At 34.3% G+C, this 23,532-nt stretch overlaps 1 protein-coding gene across 4 annotated transcripts in view; it reads right to left on the reverse strand.

The window, feature by feature from the left end:
* Window positions 1-23,532, reverse strand: part of sick (sickie) — a 975,074-nt gene that overhangs the window by 766,385 nt on the left and 185,157 nt on the right. The window lies entirely within an intron of this gene.

Raw genomic sequence — 23,532 nt, forward strand, 5'->3', positions numbered from 1 at the left:
AAGGTAAACTGTTCCGAATTTAGAGTCAAAAACTAACTATGTAGAAGAGACAAGTTGAGTGTATTTTCTCACAGAATAAAGTTTTCAACAAGGAAATATTAAAATGTCTTAAGAAGAAGAGTTATAAAGAAGAGTCTATAAATTTGTCTCAACACAGATATTGAAAAGTTGCTCTGGTAATGATAATTAAAGCAAATGTATCTTGCTGTTTCTCAAAACAGTTGTTTGTAGAGAACAGTGTCTTTGATTTAATCGTTCCGAGCACTCATATGATTTTTGCTAAGAATTAATATTCCTGGCATTAACTATAATTACATAATAATAACAGTACTATTGCCAGGTTGGTTTCTAAATTTATGTACCAGGACGCATTTATGTACTAGTTAGTGCATGTGGTTCGTCAAGCATATTTTTGAGAAACGTTTTTATAAAATAACTTATACATATTAACTGAAATAATATACTAGCAAGTTAAAAAATGATAAACTTTATAATTAAAAGAAGATGTCCATACAATTTTACCCTACAAAGGCAATACAATAAGGTTATAGATATTAAAGCAAAACATATATAAAATACACGGGACAAAGCGAAATGACACATGGACTGTGCCACGATCCTTCTCAGAAACGATAAAATACGTGAAAAAAAAGGGAAATGTGTTGAGCCAAATTAACTGACCTTACGAGAAAAAACAACCATCATTCAATAACAACATCAATCAATGATTGTTGGTTTTAATCGATAGTCACAATTTATTGATTACTTTTATCAGTATCTTTATGCAAGAATTCTACAGGATCTTAAAAAAAAATTAAAAATTGCATCAGTACAAAGCGTTTAAGAAACGCTACTTTAAAAACTGATACGAGCTGGAAGCAATTCGAAAATGAATTATCCAATTCGTCCTAAAGAATGCTATTCTGGAGATTCCTGCAGTAATCTTTTCCTTTGCTTTATTTGCGTAGTTTAGGTTTCAAAGAACTTGACGGCGGGCGTGTTGCGAAGTGAAGACATCACAGAAATTCCCAGAAACAAAACATGAGCGCGTGGCAACACGTTTTTACGGGATAAAAAAAAAGGGCCACATCTGCACTTTTCGACGAAACAAACTTTCGAAATAAAAACAACAGCGACTTACCCGGGCACCATGTGCTGCCTTCGAGCCGAAAGTGTTCCACTGCGGGTTTTGGCTCGCTCCCAACTGTTACGGCGGCATGTAACGGCACGCGCGCGGGGGTCGGTTCCATGATTCATCAGTCCCCGGTCTCCCATCGGCACGTAACCGCACTTTTAAATCTCTCTGCGGTCTCCGAATGTTTCTGGAACAGGGTTGACAAATTTGGCACTTCATCACTTTCGCTGTGATTCCGATGTGATGCTTATTAAATTCTTATGAATGCACATAAGATTTTAGATATATTAATGGACCGCAGTTAGGACTGTTAAAACATTTTTCGCTACTTTTGATGTCTTTAGCATAGTCTTGTTGTTAGTGCTATGTTACGCTACGTGAGGAATGCTACAAGTATTTCAATTCCACAAGACATAAAACATTTATTATTCTAGCCCCCCCCCCAAGGTTGCATGGTAAAAATCGCTGAGCACTGGTAGTTCAACCCGAGTTTAAATCTCCATGAATGGAATAGCTGTCTGGAAGGCTTCACGCTGTTCCCCATGTATAAGATGAATACGAGCCATATTCCCTTAGAAAGTTCTCTACGAAGGCATGCCTTCCATAACAAAAGGAGCGCCCGGGTATATAGGCAGAGTCTAAATCAGTAGTCTCCAGAGTGAGGCAGAAATGATACATGGGGATACTCTGAAGAATTTGGTTCACGATCACTTGCGAGTTATGATCGTGTATTACGTGAGTGTGAGGCTATCTCATGGGTCACTGTGCCTAAATTCATTAGCGTCCGGGGTGCACGACATTACAACTGCATTGGCTTTAAAGCGCATGTATATTACATTACACTATATTACCTTACATTACATTATATGTTGATGTTCCAATCCTTTATTTACCTTTCAAATTTAACAGGACGTTGTTGCTGCTGTCTTCACCATGTACTTCATGGAAGAACAGTTGCAAGAGGTTCAAGGAGATTGGACCTTCTATTTCCACCCCAGTTTTGAGAGAGAGCAGCCCAGGAAGTGGTCTGAAGGTCTCCTATCCCTTTCCCCTACCACCAAACCACACGAGATGTCTTTTGGCTCGCCATATATTTAGAATGCCCCCAATACAGCAAAGATGCTATACATTTACAAACATTCGTGCCTTCTTCCGGATTCGAACCCGAGTCCTTCGGTAATGCAGTAGGCTCCCGTAGCCACTTTTTTTTTTTTTTTTTTTCATTTTATAAATGTCGTCTGCTCAGTCGGGGCTGCCCAGGGCTGCGGCCTGGTAGCTAGTGGTTGACTCCCGCCAAGTTGGTAACCAATTCTGCATGGATATATCTATACCTGGGTCGGAAGCCAACTCAGCGGTTTACCTCCCGTAACCACTATAACTCTTGGGCGGTTTAACAGAACATAGCTTAACTAATTGAGAGATTAAAAGCAACAATCGAAATTCTTCACAATTTAACTCTTCATTTTGGTTTTTAATAACATCTCAGGTAATTTATTATATACATATAACTGATTTGATTCATAATATAGCCAAATGATAATTCTTATAAACATTTGCTCCATGACTGTAATCAGTAAAGAATACTACTAACGTAATAAGGTATTTCGCACTTCGTTTTTTTAATAGTATGGCTATTTTCATTGGTGTTTTCTTTCATTTTATCTCAATTAATAACAGTTCGTTGCTTATCAAAGTAATACAGTGAGTCGATTAAGACATCACGCAATTTTATGGTAATCCGATATTTTTCGATAAAAAGGTTTTATTTTATAAATAGAAATACAATATATTGATATAATAAATATGATAAAACAAAAGGGCATTTCTGATGTCATTCAAGATCTTCAAGAATAAATTCTTAAAAATTTCATTCTTCGAGACTGAACGACGCGATATTAACTGCGCACTAGTTATGAAAATAGTATAACTTCAAATGTTTGATAACAACGATTTTCTGTCATTTCAGATACCAGAAACGTAATCTTCTAGGATTTTGTCAACCGCTTTATATTTTTAATCTCCTGACTGAAAGACAGCAGTTCAAATCAACAACGTTTTTCAAGAATTTGTGGACTTATCTTCCTTAATTGATTTACTTCGATGGTTAGAAGTAACGTTTGAGTATTAGTTCTTTTAATTTGATTTTCGTACGCAATACGCTTTTATGATCGGTACAAACATAATTTTCACTTATGCAAGGTATTTCTTCTCTTCTTTCCGCATGCCTGCGTGGTGTAACTGGAAACATACTCGACACGTTTTCGAGAGATCCAGGTTTCGAGTCCCGACGAGGCCATTGCTCATGTTTCACGTCTGCAGCATCAATAAAACCTAATGACTCCACATTTATACACACACACACACACACACACACACACATATATATATATATATATATATTGCTATTTATAGCACTCTGTTGTTTTGAGGGGAAATCATGATTTAATTAATACTATTACAATCTTAATTTATACGCATATGTAATTTAGTTCTTTGTAAAAAATTAAAGATGCACATTATATGTCTTCCTATTCTGCAACAGTTAGCAGACAACCAGATATATGGAGATCATCGGGTAAAGAGATCATTAAATGTTTGTGAATATTTGACCGCAGACCCTACAACTTCATTGCTCAGGCTATTATCAGCCCTTTTATTTAGATCGCACTGTTCTCCTCTTTCTACGTCCATACATAGCGTATTTATGGTCCTTTAATTAGAAATGCCATTTTCTATCTTTGATACTGTCTTTATGTTCCAGACATAACATATTTATGGTCCTTTAATTAGAGATGCCATTTTCCATCTTTGATCACCCAGCTGACATGAAGCAGATGCTTCTGCGGGAAGCTTATTAAAAGAGCATAGCTAGAAAATACCATTTAAGGACGAGAGACCTTCCATACAAACTGAATATAATGATTCCTTTTTAAACAACCTACAGTTTCCAAATCGCATTCTTCCGTGCATGCTCTTGCAGTGTTAGTGGTTAGTAGTGCATTTAAGATCCATATTCGAATTCCGTCGAGGAGACAAACGATGTTTCACATTTCCTGCTTCCGTAAAGGCTAATAATCTTTACAACGGTCCTCAAATTAAATCACGGCGAAAAAAATTTATCATTACTATGATTTAGAAGACTAAACTTCGTACATGTCTCTTTGCCGTTTAAGAAGATAAATACGTAATAAATTATAGCATTCTTTTATGTGTGTTGTCGTGGTATTTACGGTTAGCATGTTCTAGACAGCAAACAGAATCTGTGGTTCGAAACTCGGCGAGGGCACATTTGATGTTTCGCATTTGATTTTTCCATAAAAACCTGGACATTTTATGACTGGGTAACGAAAGGTAAATACAAATGTGATGAGAATTTTTATTTTTCCCCTTATCATATTGTTATACCTTAGTATATTGTTACTTATTGTTTGACTTCCAGGCATCATCAGTCCATAAGAGAATAGTGAGTAACAGTCTTGAGGGACATCAGTGGGCTTCATTTTCTTCTTATGGATTTTTATTTATTTATTTAAAAAAATGAAATCCTCGTGCACCCCAAAGTGTCACACGAGACTTACAAATCGTAAGTAAAAAAGGCAAAATTGTAAGTAATAACATCAATTTTCAATAATACAATGAAATCATACCCAAAGAAAAAAAATTTGATGTGTACACCACATGACTTCCTTGTATTGGAATATTAAATTATACGCATTTTTTCTTGCATTTCATTTAAACTTATTGGATTGAATTAAATCTACTTCGCCGACAGCGCATAAACCAAAATAGAATAAATGCATTCTTTAAAACTCACTCTAGTATTTTTTTACCATAGCGACACTCTGGCGCTAGATTCACTTAACAGTATTAATAATTATATAACAGTTAACTTATATAATTTATATAACGGAAACTAAGTTAACTGTTATATAATCCAATAATTATATAACAGTTAACGTATATATTTCGTTCATATTATAACTCAGAATGCAAAAAATTTATATCATTTAAAGAATAGAATTATCTAATCGTTGCCACATGTTCTATTTAAATACTGTAATAAAGCTAGAATGATGTATAAAAGAAATTAAGCAAACAAAAAAAAAAAAAAAAAAAAAAAAAAAAAAAGAAGAAACAGTTTTACACAGACGATTGAGTATTTCTCATTTAATTAATTCATTTCTCACTTCGAGAGAAGGCAAAAATACATAAAAACTCAAAATATCTATATTAAAAATTACGAAATAAATCTCAAACACTTACTTCCTCGAAAAAATTCCAGAAAGAATTAAGCATAATTCAATTGGCAATAATAAATGAATGCGTTATCTTTGTTGTTGCGAAGCTAAGTTTCTCTAGATTGGCAACAAATCTACTATTCTACGTTTCAAATGTAAACAAGCAATGGCCGCCATGGAAAAAATTATTAGGGTTAGCGGCACTTAAACAACTTATTATTGATAATTCTAAAAATATTGCATAGAGATTTACTAAAGGCATAAAATCCTTAACCGGAAGATAAAAACAACATAATTCAACCATTTTTAAAGCAAAAAATGTACAATTTACAAACATATAAGAGTAAAGAAACTGAGATTACTGAGCCGGGTAACAGAGTGGATATATATATAAATATATTTATATACGTTTGGTGCGCCCGATTGTAACCAAAATACGAGGTGCACATCTACATGTTGTAGCAGTCCTATATACAAAATTTCAACGTTCTGAGGCTACTCGTTTTTGAGTTATGCGAGATACGTACGTATATATGTTCGTACAGACGCCACGAAAAATTCTTTTGAGAATTAATTTTAAAGCAGTTTTATAATTTTTTTGAAGGAAAAGAGTATTTTATTATGCTGCCTGAAACTTTTAGCGATTACAATACTTCCTTTTTACTTCGTACAAGGAAGTAAAAATACACACACAAAAAGTAAATACAAAAATATAAAAATGTATAAAGAACTCATTTACAGTGTTTAAAATAAAAGTCAACAAAATCGTTGAAAGCTCGGTAGGCAGAAGTTGAAGGTACAAAATCATACCATTTCGGCGGCCAATGAGTTCCAATTAATTTTAATTTGCATTTCAATAGATTTCTTGCTTTATCAAGCAAAGGGCAGTCAAAAAGCAGGTGGATCACAAATTGGAAGACGTCAGCTTAAACCGTTCAAGATAAACTTTAAACTTACCAGACAAAAATTGCGTGACTTTAAAACTGAGCAACAAGTCCTTACTTTTCAGTCTTTCAAAAATAGTTGGGAAGAATGTTTTTGTAACAGATCCTTTACCAGAAGAGATATAATCATAGTTCCATTGCTCAACCCTTTTACCTTTGAATGTTATTTTAAATAAGATTTTGGAATATTTACATCAACATTAATATCATTTTTAGTTGCATTCTTAGCAAGCCAATCGGCTCTCTCGTTTTTATAATTACCCGAGTGACCACGGACAAATGTAAAAAACACTAAAATACCCTTCTTCTTTAGATCTCCGAGTTTCGCAGTTTACTTTATAAGTAACTTAAATACAAGGCAGTTTCTCTTAGGGAGTTCTCCGAGAAGGCATGCCTTCCTGTAGATAAATCTAGCTACTTTTGCAATTATGAAATAATCTAGCTCAGTTATTAACTTTCTATTTAAATGAGCATTGCTTTCAAGCATTATATTTTATATTCATGCATTTTTTTAAAGCATTAGATTGTATACGGATACATTTGTTTATTATTATAAAATGACAGTAATAAAATAAAAACCCTGTGACGGATTCTTCATATTAAAAAAAAGGAACCTCATAAAATGAAAAGTTATTCAAATAGAAAAAAATCCAATATTGATAAAATTTAGGAAATAAAAAATCTGCATTTCTTGGGTTTATTTGATATTAGCCAAATTTGCAAAAGTTTCTGCAATTTGCGTCGCACTGAAATTACTTTCCTATGTAGTAATGAGTAGGGAGTAAGTTTGAAAAAAAAATTGACATGTCCTGGAGCGGTGGCAGGATAAGTAATGAAAATTTGCCTAACTTTCACTCCCCGAGATTTATTAACAATTTCGCAATCGAGGATAAATAAGTTAGCATATCAGCATGGATATTGTACAAGGAATATATATCACGCAATCAATAAAACAAATAAATTGATATGTAATTAAATTAACATTATATCACACAATTTACAACTGAAATTTAACTTTGAAAAAAAAAAAAGTGTTTAAAAATAATACATATTTTTAGGTCAAGACTACTATTTAATGGAATGGTATTTTCATTCATTTTCTCTATCTTTCATTCATTTTCATTTTCATTCTATCTTTCATTCATTTTCATTTTCATTCTATCTTTCATTCATTTTCATTTTATTCTATCTCTTTTAGAGCAGAAATTGATTCGTAACTGACACTTGCGTATTTGCTTTGAACAGTTTTATACAGGTCTCACTCTAGCGATTAATGAACAACCAGGACATCTTCAATGTAAAGGTAATTTTACTGTTTAAGTATGTGGATATGGCGACTAGTTCTGGAAAATTTCCCTTTCACCATCGAACTCGTGTTGTGTTATCTTAACTGGTTGATCGAACTATGATATTAAGTATATGGCCCACCACAGAGGACGCGAAATCATAGGATGCAGAAATAATACCGTATATTTTAACATAGTTCAATTTTGTTGTATGCAAAGAGTTCAGATAAGTCTTGGAGCAGGCAAGCTTTGAGTACCAAACCATTTTGATTGTCATTAGTAAGTAAATCCAAGACATGCTGCTTTTTGTTTGCCTACTGAGTTATCAGTCGAAGCCAACGATCACCTTCGTAGATATTTTTCATTTAAGTATGGATCGCAAGGAAGTATCGCTTTGAGTACACGACTTTCTAAAGGAATACGTAAAAACACAGAAATCCATAAAAAAAATTATGTTTCTTATAAATTTCACTGTTTAAAGTTTTTGTTTTAATTATGCGAACAGATGGCCCTATACCTAGAAATTCTAAAACGCTTATGCAGCAGCCCTTTTATCGACATTTATTGAATCCGGATAGAGCCACTAGTATTCAGTAGTCTTATCCGCTCTAACCAGGAAGAAAGGTAAAGTTTTGATTTTTTGTTATGTAATGCAAGATGATGCGTTATTCCATATTTCTATTATTATACTTTCAGCTTTTACAAAGGTATCTCTTTTAGCATGAATGGTCAATCAAGTTTCCAGAACTGAAATTCTGTGATTTTTTGATGAGAGGAATACCCGAAATGATGAGTATCCACAGATAATCACTAGCAACATTAACAGACATCTTGTTCACTAGCAGCCGAGCGGTAAAGTCGCTGAACACTGGTAGTTCGGTCCGAAGTTTGAATTCCGCGAACGGGCTGGCAGCATGGGCGTTTACGAGGTTTTCCCCCTGTGTAACGTGTATACAAGCCAGTTTCTCTTAGAAAGTAATCCACCAAGGCATATATTCACTGAGATAGATAGCCCTTGAGGCTTTGCCTCAAGGGCCGTAATCACATAATTGCCGTAATCACATAAACCAAACCAATAAACATCTTACGACTGAATGTATCACCCAATTAAACATGTTTAGAATACTAAATGTCAATATAATATGTCATGAATACTAATTAAACATGTCTAGAATACTAGATGTCAATATAATACGTCATGAATACTAATTAAATTTGTCTAGAATACTAGATGTCAATATAATACGTCATGAATACTAATTAAACATGTCTAGAATACTAGATGTCAATATAATACGTCATGAATACTAATTAAACATGTCTAGAATACTAGATGTCAATATAATATGTCATGAATACTAATTAAACATGTCTAGAATACTAGATGTCAATATAATATGTCATGAATACTAATCAAACATGTCTAGAATACTAGATGTCAATATAATACGTCATGAATACTAATTAAACTTGTCTAGAATACTAGATGTCAATATAATACGTCATGAATACTAATTAAACATGTCTAGAATACTAGATGTCAATATAATACGTCATGAATACTAATTAAACATGTCTAGAATACTAGATGTCAATATAATATGTCATGAATACTAATTAAACATGTCTAGAATACTAGATGTCAATATAACATGTCACGAATACTAATTACACATGTCTAGAATACTAGATGTCAATATAATATGAATACTAACTAAACATGTTTAGAAGCATTGCTCAGTAACTATGATTGCGCCATGCAGCATTTAGCATGAAGGATCTAGTGCGTTTCTTTTACATACTAAAGCGCCTTCTACCGGAAACAATGTAATAAAAAATGTTTTCTGCGCCTTAATTTTATTCATTTTCATGATAGTTCATTATTATGTATTAAAAATTAAATTGATTGAAATGAATTTTTTAGACGTTCAGAAACTTTTGGATCACCTTGTATTTCTGAAATGCGTCCAATATTCGAAAAGAAATAGATATACATGACAATATGAAGAGCGCAAGAAAACTATCCATTAACAATCTGCGCCAATGAGAAAATTTGATGGGTCGTGATGTATGTATGAAGTGTCTCAAGTATGCTCTACTCTTTCTTGTTTGGACACTATTTTGATTGATTAATATCACTAACATTGAAGCTTAATGTCCAGCGCTGAAGTCCTATTAATTTTCGCTCGTTAAAAATATACAGAAGTAAATTACGAATGCTGCTGTGAATTTCCTTTCCCTATTAAAAATCATTTTCAGTTCAGTTAAGTGATAAATTATTCCTCCCCATACCTTTCCCAGTTTATTTATCTACTATTTGCATTAAAGTCTGTGATTTGAAATACCCTTAAACGAACTTAATTTTTAATAATGTAAACAGTACGATGTTTTGTAAAGCATAACCATTTGAAAATACGAAATAAAACATCTAGATACATTAGGATATTTTGGAAGGAGAAGACATGAAAAATGAGAAGTGCCCTAGCCGGAACTCGAACGTCAGACCTCTCGAATACGCGCCGAGTGTGGTGGCCATGACACCACGAATACATGCTAACAAGGCGAGAGAAATACCTTATATACTCCTACTTTTTTAAAGGGCGACTTGGGATTGGGGAACCAAATCGCCAAATCCTGGTGGTGGTGAATAATCATCCACAACCTTTTTAGTTCGCGTGCCACTGTAGAGACATTACGGGTTTTTTTTTTTTTTTTTTTTTTTTTTTTGGAAGCAAGAGATGTGAAAAATGAGCAATGGCCTCGTCGGGACTTGAGCCACAGACCTCTCAAACACGCGCGAAGCGTGCTGACCATTACGCTACGAATGCATGCTAAGAAGGCGGGAGAAATACCTAATAAACATCAGAAGTTTTAAAAACGTATGACATACAAATGTAAGGATCAACATAAATTTGTAGATCATAAAAAAGGACGCAAGTTTCAGATATTCATATTCACGCCAAATAATAAGTCGTAAATATGAAAACTCTTTATGAAATTTCGACACTTGGTAAAATAAATGTTACCATTTCATTGAATTTCTTTCTTTGAATGTCTTCCCACAGCACCTCCCCATCAGCTATAGCGAAAGGTCAAACAGAAAGAAAGGCTGAAATGGCAACGACGACGTTTGATGTTTACACCACCACCGCAAACATCTTTAGCAGGGAAAATAAAAAACTTGAAGTGTCAGTTTTTTTTTTGACCAACTCCAGAAAGTCTGAAGTAGAAAAGGTTGGAATCGAGCTTCACGGCTTAAATAACGATATTTTTCTTTAAACGTGTGGTTCATTTTGTAATGCCGATTAGTATTATGTTGTTCTCATTTGGAAGGCAAAAGGAAGATCTCGTATAGAGAAGACTGCCAACAGTTCTGTTATTTTAATTTAACGTGATTTATGCTTGAAATAGAAATATGATCTTTCTTTCAAGCTTTAATAAAAATAAAGAAAATCAGCAAAATCAATGAAGGCATTTAAAAACATGACTCATTTAAAAACATGACATGATTTAAAAACATGGCTGCAGATAATGGGATAGAATTAACACGCCGCAAACCTGTATGTTTACCTCCTTGCCTCTCGAATTAATTTACACTTTTTCTTTGCCTTGCGTTGGCAACACGCTTTAGATTTCTCGTCGATAGAATTCGGTCGCTAGAATGTAGCTGACATATAACTGTTCTAATACTTAACTGTGTTATTGGATTATTACCAGATGTTTACCTATGGGTACTTTATTATTATGTGTTTACAATTTGTTTTGTATAAACTGAGAGTAGTTGAATTTATTAAAGTTGTTTCAAAGCGAAACTACTCTTTCGATTTCAGCTTCATTTGAATATAGAAACGTAAACAATATAGTAGAACTCCAGTTACCTGAATCAACTGCTACGGATCCCATTTGGATAATCAAACATTCGGATAACTGGGTTTTTGCCGAAGAAAAGGTCTACGTACACTTTAATTAATTTCTGTATGTACTGCATGTTGAAAATGGGAGAAAAAAATTATTTTTAAAGAAAAAGAGGTTTTAATTAATTAAAATGAAAAGACAGCACTTACATGTTATATAGTGTACTGTACAGTACTTACAAGTGCTGAAGGTCATTGCTTGCCGAACATCTCGGTCAAAGCAAGCTGTTTGACGGACACCGTGTCTGCCCTTAAAATTTCTTAGCCAGCCGTTCCTTGCGTTAAAGGATGAACAACCAAGCTTCTGAGCTAACTTAACTTCTTCACAAAGAATTGGACCCGAGATTGGGTTTCCATTGAACATGGCTGCAAAAGCAACTTGAAAACGAAATCTAAATTTTTGTTTGTTGCTGCCCTTCATTGATTTTCTTGAAGAACTTCCATTTTCGTATTCAAGCAGTGACAGGAAGTTTAAAAGTGTAGGTTCGCTCCTTTTAATGCCTGAAATCGTTGATTGTCCAACACTACGTTTCCGATTTATTATTTTTTTTCTTAAATTCTGAAAGGGATTCGGATAATAGGAGTTCGGATAATTGTAGCTTAAAAAGAAAACCAACGCAACTTAAAATCTGGGATCCCCCCTAAAGAAGTACTCAGAAGTGCTTTATTTTTATATGGAAGAAGAAAGACATGTTTGAGTGTTGGATTCTTTTACATGTGGAAAATGTGGAACCATTTATTTTCCCACTGATATTAATAAGGATCCCATTTTTTCACAGCGTTTGTAACTCGACACGAGTGCAGTTTTTTAGCTCTAAAAAAATCCTACACCCATTTTCTGCAAAATTACACATAAAATGAAAACAACACCAAAAAAAAACTCTCAACAAAGGGAGCCGAACAATCCCTAATTCCTAAATTTTCCTCTCTAATAAAAAAAAAAAAAAACTGACTTGCCAAACCTCGAACCTGAGAGGGTTTGGCGAACTGTCTGACTTGAATCGAGGGATCGAGGATTAAAACTGCATTCCAGGAGGTGAAGGGAGGGTGGAAGCTCTGCAGAAATGTTTGCTCTTTGTAATCGCGTGCGAGTATGCGGGGTGATCATTTTTGGGTTTTTTATTTTTTAACCTCCCCCACCTCCTACTAAACCTCAAATCCCGGCTTAGAGTCCAGTAATTCCCCATTTGGGGCGGGAGAAACGAGATATGCTTTGTCATATAAGCGTTGTGAATTATTGTTTCGACGGAAAATTTATTTTTATAGCACATTTGGCGGGGAAGAGAACGTGAGAAATGTCGGTAGTTTAGGATTGAAAGATACCAGCGAGTGCAGGAAAAAAAAGTTTTTTCGTATGTGCTGTTAAGCGATTTGTTTGGGGCGAATTCTTTCACTGTGTTTTTGCATCTGTATGAATTCCATGGTCGTAAAGATATGGCAGCATTATTGTCGACCACGTGATTTTTTTAAACGTACTTTCGAGAATCTTTGGATTCGGCTAACATTCTAAGTAGATATATCAGAATCATACATTTACCAAATAAGAAAGTTGACATCTTTCTATTACAAAACAACACGCACCGAACAATTTTCTTCAAAAGGACATATGTGGTAGTGTTACTTATTGACCCCCGTGAAATAAATTGTGTTTTTACTAACTTAAAGGGGCAATTTGCCCAGAAGGGCTATTAATTTTGTTTGGGCATTTTACGTTGGTTCACCTTAAATGGCATTAACAAACTCAACGATTTCAAATCAAAAAATGGCAACACCGTACGAAAAAAAAAAAAAAAAAAAAAAAAAAAAAAAAAAAACACTTTTATCTCAAGCGCGCGAGACTTTGTATTGGATATTCTAAAGATAAGCTTTTTTAAATTTATTTTGGGACATTACTGTTGAATTGAATTTTATGGTTAAGTGAGAAGAACACGCTATTTAATAAATGAAGGTAACACACAAAACGTTAAAAAAAAGATCCTTTGGGTGTAATATAAAATCTGAAAATTTTCAGACTGTTACAGCAGTATTCCTGTTTTTAATTTTTTTTTTAAAAAAATGCGTCAATCCAGGGGAACGAAAAAGTATAAATTAACTCGAGAGGCATGGAAGTAAACATATATGTTTACGGCGTGTCTTAATTTGCTAATATAACTAACATAACAGATTGGACAATAATCGATACATCTAGCAGGGTTGTGATGGTATGTTTCTTACCTTTAGAAAATTTTTATTGTAGATGATGACGAAAATGACGTTGACATCGACAATCTTTTTGCAAAATTATCTTGCGCAAATTGTCTTATCCGGAAGCTGTCTGATTAAACATACTTTGCTCATTATAATATACTATGAAGCGGTCAAATTACGTAAAGTTAGCTTGTAGCTATATTATAACCAATTTTTGCCAGCTTTCATTTCAAAACCAGCTGGAAATTTCACCCCTTTAAATGTACACTCAGTTCTTAATTACTAAAAGCAACATTTTTTTCAGGGAAGGGTTTCTGAATGAGTATAAAGTCTAACACATCAATCAAAATATTGCAGATCAACATCTAGAGATACAAGGACGTAATGCAAAATACAGTTAAGTTTCTCACTGTACACGAAAATAAGCAAGAATGTATGTTCTATGTTCATTCAGGTATCGTGCTATATACAGAAAGAAGTTTCAGCTACTCCAAGCATGCGGAAAATTTACTGTAAAAATCTGAAATCTCGTCAGCTAATCCAAGAACTGCCATATTATGCCTACATAAACAATAGAATCATCAAATTAGATGAGGATTTGATAGCGATAGCCTTAGAAACTTCGGGTAAAGGTCAGAATCGCCCACTTATATGGCGCGTATCGATGTGTACATGGACAAAGTCAAGGGAGTGCACAATGCCACGTTTGTGCAATTCTCTGATATATTTTTAAGTGAAAATAGGTCGATGTGTACATGGATACCCAGTTTGTGCAATTCTTTGACTTGTTATTTTCAAGGTGGCGATTCTGAGAAACGCGCGAAGCAGTGGGTGATTCTGCACTTTCCCCGAAACTTCTTTCATTCAGCTCTTATTACAAATATTCAGCAGAACACATGGACGCTTCCATCAACCTCCTTGGTAATTTGTTACTAAACTTTCGAACATCCCATCATCTGGCAGGAGGAGATTTGAATGTCCACAGTCGTAACTGGGCTATGCAACAAACTATGTTAAAGGGCGCAATTTTTAAGGATTTTCTCTTAAGTTCCTTCTTAAGTTGTTGGATTCTGGTTATGGTTGCATCGATTTCAACTTGTATATGTTGTATGTCATAGTTATATGTGCCAGTTACAAATTTTCGCTGCTTCCATAACTAATTCAGAAAGAGAAATCAGCGATAATAGCACGAATCAAAAAGAGTGCAAGTGTAATAACACTTAGGTTAGGCTAAGTTAAGTATGAGTGCAGAAACCTCTTACTATTTACCCCAAGTAAGTAGGTAGGTAGGTAGGTAGGTAGGTTACGGAAGACTGGAACGCCTGGTGTCTAACAGAGGTAAACATGCATGTGTTCCACGCACTCCTCTAACTACGGCAAAAGCCTCCTGGAGCCACACGAGGCTGCACCAGGAGATTGTTGAGGTTATCAAAGGGAAGTACATGGCCTTACAAGGGCATTAGTAGGACTGTATTACAGATTGAAGAGGCAAGCTGTGGTGTTACAGATAGTAGGTAGTTAAACTAAAAGTACTTGAATAATAAGAAGTACGCATAAAAAGACATAAAAATGTATAGGCAACAATACACAAAGCACAATGCGTAAAATGCATAAACATAAAAAAAAAAAAAAAAAAAAAACAGGTACATACACATAGTCACTTAAGGCACAAAACGACAAATGGAGTACATGAAGTCACATGAAAGCTGGAGCACAATGTTAGTGTAAGGCAGTTCTGTTGTATATAAATACAGGTACATCTTGAATGATGAATGATGAGTTCATGAATACTCATGTGTGCAAAGAGTGCAGTTAGATTGCTAAGGCGTTGATTATTGTAGCGTCGCTAAGAACATAGATATATAAAAAAAAAACACTATTAAAAAGGCACGAGGATGTTGTAGCACTAATTATTGGGCAGTGCCCCAGTAATGAGTGCACCGTGAGGCACACAAGCGTTCACTAACACTGCATAAGAAGATGCCTGTTCACATGTTGTTGAAGGGATTACACACGTATCATTATGGAGGCATAACACATCTCACTAAGGAGATGCCACGTATTTACGAATTGTTAGTATTGCCACTTTAGATTGATGGTCACGGGAGCTTAAACACACAGTTGTGGTGAAGCCCAGATATTGTAAAATCCATTGGACTACTCTTAGAGCTTATCGTCAGTACACCAGAGCGTAATTTTAGCACGGTAGGCAAAGGTATATGTTGTATGTCATAGTTATATGTGCCCAATACCGCGATGGTATTCATGATGCTAGAGATTGAATTAACCGTTCCTTTATGCGTTATAAGGAACCGATGATAGGCGTTCCTATTATTTGTAGGTAGCGGGAGATGGTGTGCAGCCGTCAAAGGACATTCAAATACGTAATGGTATGGTGACCCTTCTGATCCACAGACACAGATATCGGTATTTGAGATGCCGTGGCGATTGTAATAGCTGGGAAACGGGCCGTGACCCGTGATGAAGTAGGTGAGAGGTGCTACGGCAAAGAGTCGATTGGTGGAAACTTTCGGGAGGCGGGTGAAAGTCCGTCTGCCTGTCTCGCATTCGGTAAACTCACGTTGCCATTGGTGCATTCCTTGCTCTCGTAGGAGGCCCTTTAGATAAGAGCAGGGCGCAGGTACGGTGATGGGTTGGGCTGTCGGGTTGGAAATTGCATCTTTGGCCAACGTGTCAGCAGCCTCGTTTCCCTCATTATTCGCATGGGCTTTAACCCAGACTAGATTGAGATGGTAATGAGGGTGTTGCATAAGGAGATGTTGGAGATTGAGTATGAGCGGTGAGACATGATGATGGTTCTCAAGTGCAAGTAAAGTTGAAAGGCTATCGGCATAAATATTTGCTCGTGGGATCTGGTAATCTATGAGATGTTGCACTGCTGCCGTAATTCCCAGTACTTCCGCCTGGAAGATGCTATTGTGAGTGCGAAGTTGTCCTTGCCAGTCGTGTACAATTTTGCCATTCTCATAGTGCACAAAAGCATTGCCTACACCATTCTCCTGCTTTGAACCGTCTGTGTAGATCTGGTCCCCATTCCGTGGTGCGTGTGTCGAGGTGTGAGTCTGTTGCTTGTCAATTTTGATGTGGATTCCACTTCCTCTGAGAGCTGGATGAGTATGAGAAGAAGTGGAGGGACGTTCGAACTGAACTGGACTGTATCTGGTATTTGCGAAAGTCGCATCTTTGCGTAGGTGTATCAATTTAGTGAAAGTTGCTTCCATCTCTGCTTTTGTATGGAGTGGTAATATGCCGGCTAGAACTGTTGCTGCATTGGTGGCGGTTGTGCGGTAGGCTTTGCTTAATTGCAGGGTGAAGGGGCGTTGTAACGTTATAAGTTGCCTGATCTTGCGAGTTCCCATTGGCTGCGCCCAGATGAAAGCAGCGTATAAAGCTATTTTTTCTACAACTGTGAGGTATAGCACTTTTTGGATATGGGGGTTTTGGCCCCAGTTGCGACCTTGAAATTGTCTTGCTATGCGGGCGATAATTGACTTGTTTCTGGTTTCCATGATATGCGGAATCCAGGTGAGACCTTGGTCCCATACTACCCCTAAATACTTGAGATTCCGCACAATTTTGATGTTTCGGCCTAGGAGTTTGATGCATGGACGACGATAGGCCCTTTACACTAGCTACGCCTTCCTGGGGCCCACGGTACCATTCTGGTGCCAAGGTGCTGCTGTTGTCTGATGCATCTCAAGCACTGCCACCCCTGGCGGTGTCGTAGGTTGTCCATTCGTAAGCCCAAATTTATTTTGGCTGGTGGAATATTTAATTGCATGTTCACCATGCCTAGCCATTCATCGCTTATAGGTATAATTCATGTACTTAGTTCTTTGATAAGATATTCTCCCCCCTTCTTAGCGTGCCTTCGGGGTGTAGGGGGTGTAGTGGTATGCATGCTGGGCTCTTATTCCAGAGGTCCGTGATTCGATTCCCAGAGAAGGCGTTGCTCATTTTTCATGACTACTCTTTCCAAAAAGATACCTAACGTCTCTACAGTGGCGACCGAACTAAACGGGTGGTGGATAATGATTCTCCACACCCAGGATTTGGCGACTGGGTCCCCGAAAACCCCAATCGCCCTTTAAAAGGGGGAGTATATAAGGTATTTCTTCCCCCTTCTTAATGTGCCTTCGTGGTATAGTGGTGTGCACGCTGGCCGCGTATTCCAGAGGTCCGTGGTTCGATTCCAGGCGAAGGTGTTGCTCATTTCTCATCTTTCCTGCTCCGAAATAACTTAATGTCTCTACACCTTTACAGACTTTGGTTATTGTTCAGCACTTTGATATCATAATAGTAACTTTAAGTAAAATTAGCAAAAAAGTGAAAAAGTGCATAACAATAATAAATTTTGATGTGAACGAAAACGCTGTATACGGCAAACAAACAACATACTATGCCACTCGCTATCAAAATTCAATTTCCAAAGTGCAACATTTTTTTTCCGGGTGTAGAATCGAAAAGTGTAAATACTTAGTAATGTAATAGTAAGAGTTAAATAAGTCCATGAATTAATGTTTTTTTCTTACTTCAGGGGTTCCCAACGGGGTTGATATTGGCCCTTTGAGGGTTGATGAAATTTTGACATGAATGAATGATGATTGGGGGTCTATAGTGGAATAATCCTCGGCGATTGATCGGTGTAATCAAGATTCAACTGATTGCAAAAACATTTTTACCGTGGTAGGATTTTTCTTTAAAGTTAACAATCTTATAGCGACATGCCATGCAAAGCGAACTGCAAGGAAGATAAATCAATCTTATCGAAGCTGAAATGGTTGTCTTCGGTTTCCGTTCTAAAATTGAATTCTTTATATTAATATTAATTCAAAAAGAATTCCATTATTTTGGTAACTTAATGAGTATCTCCTGTATTGAAAAGGATGTATTTCCTCGAGAAGTATATCGTTATATACAAACCACATAAAAAATTTAAAAGAAGATTTTAATGCTTACTTCGAAGACAATGCCAATTTGAATGTGCCGTCATGGCTTATGGAACCACTGAACTGTGATGTATTTAATCTTGATATTATGAAGCACGAAGAGATGATAGCTTTGAAGGAAGAGGTTCAAGCAAAAGCTTTATTTAAAATACATGGTTGCGTTAAGTTTTGAAATTTGAAAGTTATTCGAGTGAAACATTTAAAAAAAAAAGTTTTATCGAACCAACATCATTAACGTTACCTCATCTTACCCCCCCCCAAAAAAAAAAGCAAAATTTAAATTAAGTCAATAATTTATTATGGAAAGAAGAAACAGGTTGCGTAGTATTGGAAACACTGCACCCAATACATCAAGCGCATTGATAAAAATTGAATTTTTGGACAACTAAATTCTGTGATTTTATTTCTGAAAACTTGTTTATATTTGAAAATTTTAAAAAATAACAACACAAAAAAACAATAAAACCCGTTGATTAAGTAAAAATTTTCTTATCGAAACGTTTATTTTTATTCTTAGTTTAATTGTTATCTATACGTTATTATGCTCAGTTTTATGATTATATTGTATGCTGTATGTACGGATTTACATGCTTAACACCGAACATTTGCGGTGAGAAACTCAAAAGATAATGTAACATTAAATGCAAGAGTAATTCAAGATTACACAATTCAGTTTAATATAACTGGCTGACTTAGAACTTACACCGGCAGGATAATAATTCGTCGGCAAGAATGCGAAGCCGATATTTAAGGGTTAACAGCTGGCAGAAATAAAAACATGCGCTCACAGTAGCGAAACCACGCTCTGACTAAACTTTTCGCTTTATCAGTTTAAATACAATAATTTATCATTTCATCATAATATGTCAGTTTAAATACAATAATTTTAATTTATCAGTTTAAATCCGTTTATCACTTTAAATAAATAAATAGTTAATTTCTATTTTTCTTCATCCTAGCAAATTTATATCCTGTCGAGGAAACGCGAGGGGAATAAGAGAAGACAGAAAAGGCCAACAAATTAAAATAACTATTAGCAAAAATAAAGTAAACATTACAAAATGAGCTTTAATTACTTCACTGCAAAAATAAATATTTGTAAGTTTTCTTTCCTTTGTTTTCTTAAATAAGAAAGTTTTCTTTTCCCTTTGTTTTCTTAAGGCATTAAATTCAGGCATTAGGTTACGAGAAAATGTTTAAAAACTGTATATTATGTCATATAAATATGTGAAATAATTAAGAAGCGAAATATTTAATCGCAAATAGCATGAATGCATGGATTTTTCATTATCCGAAGTAGTATCAGTCTATGTAATCTCGGATAATATTGTTTTATTGCAATATTTATCTTTAATTATGTGAATACCTTACTTTGAAAATAAAAAAAATCTTAAATTAATAAATTAAAAATTTATTAAATACATTTACAGTATTTAATAAATATAATAAATTTATCTAAAACTGTGTATATCTATCTACGTTGCCAAATCGTGAATATTCGAATGAATGTTTTTTTTCGTTTATGCAATAAGTTGTATTTTATTCAATAAATAATTTTTTTGGCAGTGTTCCTAAGCATAACATTTTCGTAATTCACTTGTGAATAATACAAAGTAGAAAGTTTTAATTAATTTATGCCTAGACCAGTCATGTTCTAAAATCTGACTATGAGCGCCATCTATATGCAGCAGGTGATAACATTCATTTAATTAATTTAAAACGTTCGGATCAACGATGTAATTTGTACCAGACTAACGGTAACAGACAATTTTTGGATGATTTTTAAAAGTATTACAAGTAACTAAACATATACAGTGTCTCACAAAAGTGATGGGACACTTGTGCTTTACGAAAGGAAACTATAGTAAAATAAATTAAAAAAACATGTAAGCATTTTTTGTGGGTGTTTCATACTGAAATTTAATAACAATTATTACATAACATAAGTTTTCTCAAAATATTAAAATAGTAATTTAATAAAAATACAATTGTTTAGAACGGAGCAAAAAATGGCTCACTTAAGTGATGGGACACTTACTTTTCCATCAAATATTTATCCAAAAATTTTACTTCTTAAAATGTTTTAATATTTTGTTGGATTTCCTTTTACTTTTAAAACGTGATTTAATCTTCTTGGGATGGATTCGACTAATTTTTTTGTGATTTCTGGAGTGATTTTACCCCATTCTTTTTGAAGCAATGATTTTAATTGTTGCTTTGAAGAAATGGTGTGTTTGCGAATTCTTGATTCCAATTCTTGCTAAATATTCTCTATGGGATTTAAGTCTGGAGATTGTGGTGGTGTTTTTATTATTTCAGGACAGTTATACAGCAGCCATAGTCTAACGTTCAAAGCAGTATTCTTGGGGTCATTGTCCTGGTAGAATTTAAAATCGTTATGAAGGGTCAGTTTTCGTGCTAAAGATTTCACATTTTGATTCAAAATGTCAATATACTTGCACTGATCCATTATACTGTCAATAAAAGCAAGATTACCAACTCCAGCGGATGACATACACCCCCATACCATAACTCCTCCTCCACCATGTTTTACTGTTGGCACCAAGTTCTGTTTGCGAAATTATATCCTGGGTTTTCTCTAAACCAAGATTCTACCGTTAGAACCAAATATATTAAATTTACTCTCATCAGCAAATATAACTTCATTCCAGTAATCAGAGTTCTTATTTATGTTGGATTTTGTGAAAGCCAATCTGAGTTTTCTATTCTTTTCACTTACGAAGAATTTTTTCCTGGCTGCTCTACCGTCATATCCAGCAGATCGAATTACTCTTCTAATAGTCTCAGGATTAACAATCACTCCATATAATGCTTGTAAATCAGCAGCAACTTTAGGAGCACTCATTCTTGTATTTTTTTAAATATTTCGAACAATAATTCGCTTTATTCCATTGGATAGCTTTGATGGTCGACCAGGTCTTCTTTTATGCTGAATCATATGATTCTTTTTATATCGTTTAATGATATTGAAAACTGTTGAATGACTCATGTTAACTGTTTCAGTAGTTTCTCTAATAGATTTTTCACGTTCAATATGCAAATTAATAACTAATTTTCGAATTTCAGGCAAAGTTTCTTTTCGTTTAGCATTCATGGCTGCACAGAGCTAAAAAACATAAAAATTCCAAAACAAACTGGAGAGAAAGACTGCAGATGATTTTATAAATTATTTTTAATTGCTTTTGAGTAAAAATAAAAGCCAAAAAAATTATTTTTATTGTAGTACGTAGTAGTATCTAATGGTGTCCCATCACTTATGTGAGCCATTTTTTGCTCCGTTCTAAACAATTGTATTTTTATTAAATTATTATTTTAATATTTAGAGAAAATGTATGTTATGTAATAATTGTTACTAAATTTAAGTATGAAACACACCCACAAAAAATTTTTACATGTTTTTTTTTAATTTATTTTATTACAGTTTCCTTTTGTAAAGCACAAGTGTCCCATCACTTTTGTGAGACACTGTATATAAAATTAAAGATATACATGGAGTAGGGAAAAAAGTTCTGAATATTTACTTGTTGTACATCCTCCAGGAAAAAAATGGGACATTTTCAAAATGCCGATTGTCGAAATTTAATTTGCATTTTCCATGTCTCTAAAGCAGACTTAGGATACATATTAGATTAATATATAGCATTTTTCTAACACAAAATCATGCTTTTTCTGAAATAAGATACCAATGTTTTTCCATATTTCGATTCTACGACTCAAAGTACGCTGAATATTAAATTTGTAATTTTTGGTGAGAAATTTATGGAGAAGTTAAAAAATTTATCTAGGAAAATTTGTTTCAGTTTGCGCCAAGAATAATTCACTTGGGAAATTTCTTAATTTATAGCAACCTATTTTACTTACTTTTTTTTCATTGTACAAGAAAGGAAATAATGTCGCCGTTCATACTTTCAAATAATTCTAACAAACCACATTTGGCGTTATTATCGATTATAACGAATTTACCAAACTTAAAAACGTTCGAAAATGTAAATTCACGCATATCTTAGGAAATTTTGAATAAAAAATTCTAATTTTTCGCACATTAGAAATACTTTTACTTTAAGATGATCGTAGAAATTTGATAGATTATAACACAAAATGGTTTTCGAAAAATTTATAAAAAATATTTAAAACACAAATTTTTAAAATGCGTAGTAAAACATGTATGAGTTATATTTGGATTAAGCCTAAATTTCGAATTCTGGAAGAAGGAATTAAGTAAGTTTAATTAAAAACGAGATATTAATAAATATAGTATATCAAATTCAATTAACATCGAAAAGCTAAAATTTTGGGAGATACGTATTTTAAAACCTACTCGTGCGATTTTTGCAAAACTTGGCAGTTTGGCATAATTTGAGTCGTAGATACGAAGTGTGGAAAAACATTCATATATCATTTCAGAAAAAGCCCGACTTTGGGTGAAAATATCTATGTTAGAACAATGCTATATATAAATGTAATATACAGGGTGTTTATAAAGTCCCGGACCCATTTTGATGTTTAATAGCTCATAAAATAATGAAGATATAAACAAATTTATGGCAATTATTGATGGAATAATTTATATATTTTCCTTTTCAGATTTGAATATCTTTACTTTTGTAAATATCGTCTGCGCGTGTGGTTAATTTCAGATAATTTCATTTTCTAGTCTAAATATCTGTAGTTTTCTAAATATCGTCTGTTTATTAATTGTATTTTGCTCTCTTTTGTTTTTGGCAACTGTTACAATGCTTTGTTTACTTTTGATATGTTTGTTCTAGTACTTTTGTATGTGATGTTTTATTCGACCGGATATTAAGGAGAATGTATACACCACAACACATGCTTGCCG

Source organism: Stegodyphus dumicola, chromosome 1 (genome assembly GCF_044657685.1).
Source record: "Stegodyphus dumicola isolate Sdum_Otavi_A_Nest chromosome 1, ASM4465768v1".
In the NCBI taxonomy this organism is placed as follows: Eukaryota; Metazoa; Arthropoda; class Arachnida; order Araneae; family Eresidae; genus Stegodyphus; species Stegodyphus dumicola.